This window comes from Alligator mississippiensis, chromosome 11 (assembly GCF_030867095.1).
Source record: "Alligator mississippiensis isolate rAllMis1 chromosome 11, rAllMis1, whole genome shotgun sequence".
Lineage (NCBI taxonomy): Eukaryota > Metazoa > Chordata > Crocodylia > Alligatoridae > Alligator > Alligator mississippiensis.
Genome location: NC_081834.1, coordinates 59,953,661 through 59,959,660, shown reverse-complemented (window position 1 = coordinate 59,959,660; position 6,000 = coordinate 59,953,661). Strand labels below are relative to the sequence as shown.

General features: G+C 60.4%; 1 non-coding gene across 1 annotated transcript; it reads left to right on the top strand.

Annotated features, from left to right (window-relative positions):
* The first annotated feature begins 417 nt into the window (after positions 1-417).
* On the top strand, positions 418-491 carry TRNAT-UGU (transfer RNA threonine (anticodon UGU)). The gene has a single exon. It is a non-coding gene; the product is annotated as a tRNA-Thr (tRNA).
* The last annotated feature ends 5,509 nt before the right edge of the window (positions 492-6,000 follow it).

Genomic DNA, 6,000 nt, shown 5'->3' with positions numbered 1-6,000 from the left:
GATCCCCGCTCTGAGGGATTCAACAGCAGCCTCTCAGGCTGGCTGAGACACATCTCTGCAGAGGGGCACCGACGGTGGCATTTCTGCCGCATCAGGAACGTGCATCTTGGGCAGCGGTCTGTGCGGAGGGAACCGCTGATACAAAGGAGACGGCTGGGACCTGCTGGGAGCGGGTGTGCAGCTGCCAGGTTGGGCTCATGGAGTCGTGTTGGCTCCCTGGGGCTGGGAGACTGAAACGTGAAGCCCAGGCCCCGGGTTCTGGTCATTTTTGTGAAGCATTTGCCCCCTCCCCTGCCAGCCTGCCCCCACCACCACCTTCTTTAGCCCACGCAAAACACTTCTGCCTTAATTCCCAAAGCAAACAAGTGCTCTTCACTGGGGGGAGATGGGGAGGGGGGCACAGCCCTTATTTCCCTGGGCACTGTGGCTTAGTTGGTTAAAGCACCTGTCTTGTAAACAGAAGATCCTGGGTTCAAATCCCAGCAGTGCCTAACTCTCACTGCAATACCCCAGCTTCTTACTTTTGGAGCAGGATTGGTCTTGGTGTCAATACATAGCTTCCTGTCTCATGGGACTTTGGTAGACCCCTCTTCTTGCTCCAACATCTAAACCTGTCTCTAATGAACAAGAAATGGGTTCTCCTGCAGGATACGTGCAGTGTTTACAGGGGGGAAAATCAGAAAAAATGGGATCTCTTCCCTGTTTCTATGTGCAACTGCAGGCCTGTGCAATGTAAACCCCTATTCGTCATAGGAAATGCATGTTTCTGAATGCTGTTCTTCTTGTCAAGAGACCGTCTCGTGTTTTAAAGGTCCTCTCTGGTTGTCTGGGCCAGGCCCAAGTGAAAGGAAACTAGATCCCAGGAGCTGCGCCGAGCGCCACAATCCAGATTACAGGGCATCCTTTCTGAAATAGGGTTTTTGATTTGGACTTTCCAAATGCATTTAATGGGTCACAGATCAAGGATGGGTAGGAAACCACCGAGGAGAAAAATCATTTAGAAATGGGCCGAGAGAGAGAGAGAAACTGAACGAGAGGCTGAGTCTTGCTGGTGCCTGGGCAACTCCTTTGGACCCTCTGGGTACATTTACATGAGATGCTTTAATGAGCATTACATTAATCTGATGTGCATTAAAGCACGGCCGTAAAACCATGCACTAGGCTAACGCACGATCGATCAGTGAAATGTGTATTTTTCTAATACCTGAAGATAGAGAGAGTTTTTACACATGCTCTAGGGTGCGGGGGAAGGTGCTTTAATTAAAGTGGATCCAAAAGCCACCCAAATTCAAGCACCTGGAGTGTCTTATATATCAGCATCTCCACACTTCAATACTTCAAACAAGCTTTAGTTGTAGTGCCCCTGCCACCATTTTGAAGCACGGGGACACTGCTACATGAGACGCGGCGGCTGGCTGTAATCACAGCGCGTGTGAGCAGCCTCCTGGCTCATGTACAGTCACCAGCAGGTACTAGATTTAATGCTCGCGAGAGCACCCTGGCTGAGACTCCCTCCAAACAGGGGGCAAGGACGGCTTCTCTGCCACCCCTGCCTGGCTGTAGCTCCCTGGGGCCAGCTTCTGCCTGCCTCCAGCTCGTGGGGGTTTCCTTGGTGGGCCTGTCTGGGCAGCAGCAGTGCTGCACAGGCCCGGCTGGAGCAAGGAGGCTCTGCTGCTTGCTCCCTGGCCCCTGGGCATTGCGCCCCTGTGGTGCGGGTACGTTCTGGCTCCAGCACGGGAGCCAGCCCCTGGCCTTGCTGTGGGGACCTCGTGGGGCATCTGCCTGAAGTCCCTGGCAGAGGAACCCTGTGGACATGGCAGCTTCCCTGCCCCTGAGACGCTCGGTTCTTGGCCCCAACTGGGCAGCAGAAGAGACCACAGACCTTCTGGTGATTTGGGGCAATGCCGAGGTGCAGCGGCAGTTCTGACAGGGCAGATGGGCCAATGCTCTTCTCTGAGCAGTGAAGGCTGCGTGGCTGCTGCGAATGGTGGTCACTGAGCACAAGAGATGGTCCAGAGTAGCTTGCAGCACCATGCCCTGCATGCAGGAGCCACCCAGCATCCTCACTCGCAGGGACCCAGGCCCTGGGCAGCATATCTATTCAAGCACTGGAGGTCTGCCGAAGCCCCTGCACCAGACCAGACCTGCAGAGAAGACCCAGACAAGAGCCCTCAGGCCGGCAGCACCCGTGTCCCCTCTGCTGCACGGCTGCCTGCAGGGTGAGGAGCTCCCGCAGCAGGCGCTGCCCGTCTCTCCTGCGCTGCATCTACCAGGAGCGGGACCGGGGTAAAGGGAGGCTCTGAGCCAGGGACCTCCCTGTCCCCCCCAAACCCGCTGTGGGACTCAGGCCTCTTGGGACCCCCAGGCTGCTGCCATGAGTCTCCTCCTGGGCAGGCGCAGGGAGGAGCAGGGCAGTGCCTGTGGCGGGAGGGGACCCAGGTGGGGCTTCACAAACACACCCACCCCTAGCACTGCCCGCGGGCGAGCATCTCCCCTAGTCAGCTCCGGGTCAGCGGGATGGGCTCCCCTGGGGAGGAAACAGAGGACTGAACGGGTTTCCTACCTTCCCGCGGTCCTGGAGGCGCTGGGTGACACTGAGCACAGCTTCCTCCGGTGTCCCCTGTTCTTCCCTCTCCTGGTCTTCCTCGTCCTGCATCTTCTCTGTGGCCGGACTGGGACTCACTGCAGCAGGAAGGAAAGTGGGGGGTGAGTCCTTTGCCCCCGAGGGGAAGACAGGTGCAGTGTGGGGGGCAGAGATGGGGCCGTGCTCCCCTCGCCAGCCAAGGGCCCCCTGTCTGCAGAAATCTCCCAGGGCCCTCTCCATCCTGCTCCTCCGCCCCCGCAACCTCACGGCCCCCGTGGCTGTGAGCACACTGGACTGCCCCACTGACCTGGGAGGTCCCTGTGCCCCCACAAGTGACCCTGCCTCCCCCTTCACCCACCCCCACCAAGGCCACCCCACGCACGGGGACCGGGAGGTCGTGTGGCTCAGCCCCCTCGCCTTGGCCAGGATGCCGCTGCCCAGCCCTGCGCAGGGTCTGCCTTGCCCCCTGGAGTGAATGGCCCTGAGACTGGGTGGCCCCAGCGCGGCTCCTCACCGGTGCGGCTGGCGCCAGGGGCCGGGGGGCTCGCAGACCTCAGGGAGCCGTGTGGGTCCGCGGAGGAGGAGCTGCAACTCAGGCTGGGGCTGGGGCTGGGGCTGGGGCTGGGGCTGGTGCAGGACGGGCTCCGCTCCTGCCCCAGGGAGGCTGGGCCCTCCTCCACGTCTCTGCAGGGGACTGCCTCCTGCCGGGGGGCTGCAGGACCGGGCTCCAGGCTGCTCCATGCCCCGGGTGGGGGGCTGCACAGCTCTTGTGCCCGGCGCTCCTCTCCTCCGGGCTCCCGCCTGCCCAGGCGCACCCAGGGCCACCTCCACTTGCACCTGGAGGTGGTGGGCTGCTGCAAATGCTCTTCTTTGGTGCTGGCACGTACTGTTTTTTTACGCCAGCACACAGGGCACAGCCACGTCCTCGGCTTGATGGGCCCCTCCTCTTCATGGCCGGGGGGGCCCAGATGTTCCTGCCCAGGCCCCCGCTGTGATCTGCTGGCACGAAGCCCACCTTGGTGGTCCTCCTGCTCGGCACCCGCCTCAGCCTGTCCATCCTGGCACTGAGCAGGAGCAGTCATCAGCTGGGCTTCAAGGCACCCCTGTGCACCCGTCTGCCCCTGAACCTCCTGCTCTCCAGGAGACAGGCCGGTGTCCCCGGGGATGCCCCCATGCCGCCAGCCTCCTGATCACTTGGGGATCATGGGCAGGGAAGCCCTGGGCTCAGAGGCAATGACCGCAGGAAGCTGGTTTGGACACAGCTCTCTGCTCCGGCCCCTGACCTCTGGCTCCACGTGCCTGCCTCAGGGCTGAAGCCCCCGGCAGTCCAGGCAGCTGCTGGGATTAAACCCAGGGCTGGGATTGGGGAGTGCCCAGCAGAGGAGGGCAGGGACCCCTTCCCTGGGACCTGTGGGTGCCCGTCAGCGCCGCAGCTTTGGGCTCCCTGCCCGCTCCGGCCGGGCAGCGCGGGCTGAGCTGGGAGGGCTGGGAGCTCCTGTACCTGGGGATGTTTCCAACGCCGTGGAGCCGGTGTGAGAGCATCAGGGCCGCGGTCACCACCTTGGAGCGGGGCGGACTTTCCTCCCCTTTCTGCAGTCCCCTGCACAGACATGGGACGCCCCCGCATGTCTTAGCGCAGGCTAGAACTCCCCGCTGAAGTGAATGGAGAGCCTGGCACATCCTGGTAACCAAGGATCCCGCTCTGGAGGTGTCTGAGTCCTGCCCAGTGACAAGAGCAGGAGCTGCATGATTGTGCAGAGTGAATTATAATCTCCTGCTGGAGGCACCCGAAGTGCAGGCCTGCTCCCCATGCCATGTACTAGAGAACTGTGTGGCGGGACAGCAGGGTGCCTTCCTCAGCCTGGCTGCAGAAGCCAGGACACTGCTGGCCCCTTCCTGTTAGACACAAGGCGTCAGACAGACTTTTTACCTTCTGGCCATAGGAAAAAATCAAGTTCAAGGAGTCTTGATTTAGGCACCCAGAATTAATGGATGCTTTGATTCATCTCATAGCCCCTAAACATCCTGCATACATAATGAAGATAATATTGTGCAGAAACATTTTGTAATAATAAGAAGAAAATCTCTTGTTTGGGAAGCTCCTAGATCAGCACTTCTGTACTCCTGAGCCTCAAGGCGCTTCTCGTTGGGCTCCACTCAGCCCTTGCTGGACTCACAGACACCCTCACAAATGCCAGCTCTTGCTTTTCACTCGTTTTTGGAATACAGACAAAATACTGGAGCAATTCTCCTGTTGCAGAGAAGTCAGAAAGAGCGCGACGGGTCCCAGTGTTTTTGGCACTCTGGGTTCCCATGTGAAATGCCGGGGTTTCAATTGTGGATCGTGTTTGCACACCCAGCAGTTCTGACACTGCAGGTTACACTGCAGCATCCTTGCAAGGATGTCAAGGCACCTCGGTGTGCCCTGTCCCCCGGCTGAGAACCACTGCATAGAGGGATACTGTGAGCGCTCTGGGAGGGCGGAGGAAACCAGTTCTTCTCTGCGTGGAGCAGGGTGTGCACGCATGTTCTCCCAGCCCCTTCGCCTCCATGTCGATGCTCTCAGGGTCCGTCTGGGCCGCTGGTGCCGGGAGGAGGACACTGGCCCCTGCACACCCTGCTGCTCCACCCACGTGCTGGGCAGCTGCTTGCATTGCTGAGGTGCCCTGTGGCTGGGAGCCTGCAGCAGGGGCAGGAGCTTGCTCCCCCGCGCCCGCTCGTCCAGCTCAGAGCCAGCCTTTCTCCTCATGGCACGGCAAAGCGAGCGGCATTGCAGGCCCCGTGTGTGGGAAGCGGGGCTCGGAGCAGGGAGCCCTTCGCCGGCTCTCGCAGTGCCTGGGACCTGCTGCCAGGGACGTTGAATCCACCCAGCCTCGGGCTTCCGGACGGTCTCCAAGGAGGCAGCAGCAGGAGAGGTCCCGGCCAGGGCCCGGGCAGCCCCTGGACTCGAGGGAAAACGTCTGTGTGACACCTCCCGGGCAACACGGAGCTGCCAGCAGTGTCCTGGCTTCTGGAGCCAGGCTGAGGAAGCACCTGCTCCCGGTCCTGCAGCTCTGCAGCACATCCCATGGGGAGAGGCTTGCAGTTGGGGCACCTCCAGCAGGTGAGTATCGGGATCGGGGTTTTGCATTTCCCACCGAAAAGGGAGTAAAACACAGATTTCCTCCCTGTACCTGAGGAAAACACGGATTTCTCATTTTAATGGAGAAACCCATGGATCGTGCATGTTTGCAACGAGCTCTCTGCAGGCTGACAGACTTCAGGCCTGCAAGAGGGTTGTGGTGGGGGACCAGGAGGAGGGTGGTCAGGCAGGGGCACTAGGTGCATGTACATGCACATGGCCCGGGCAGCGTGGAGAGCAGCTCTGCAGGTAAATTGGGGGCAGGGATTGAAGCCCCTCTGGGGAGGGAGGCAGG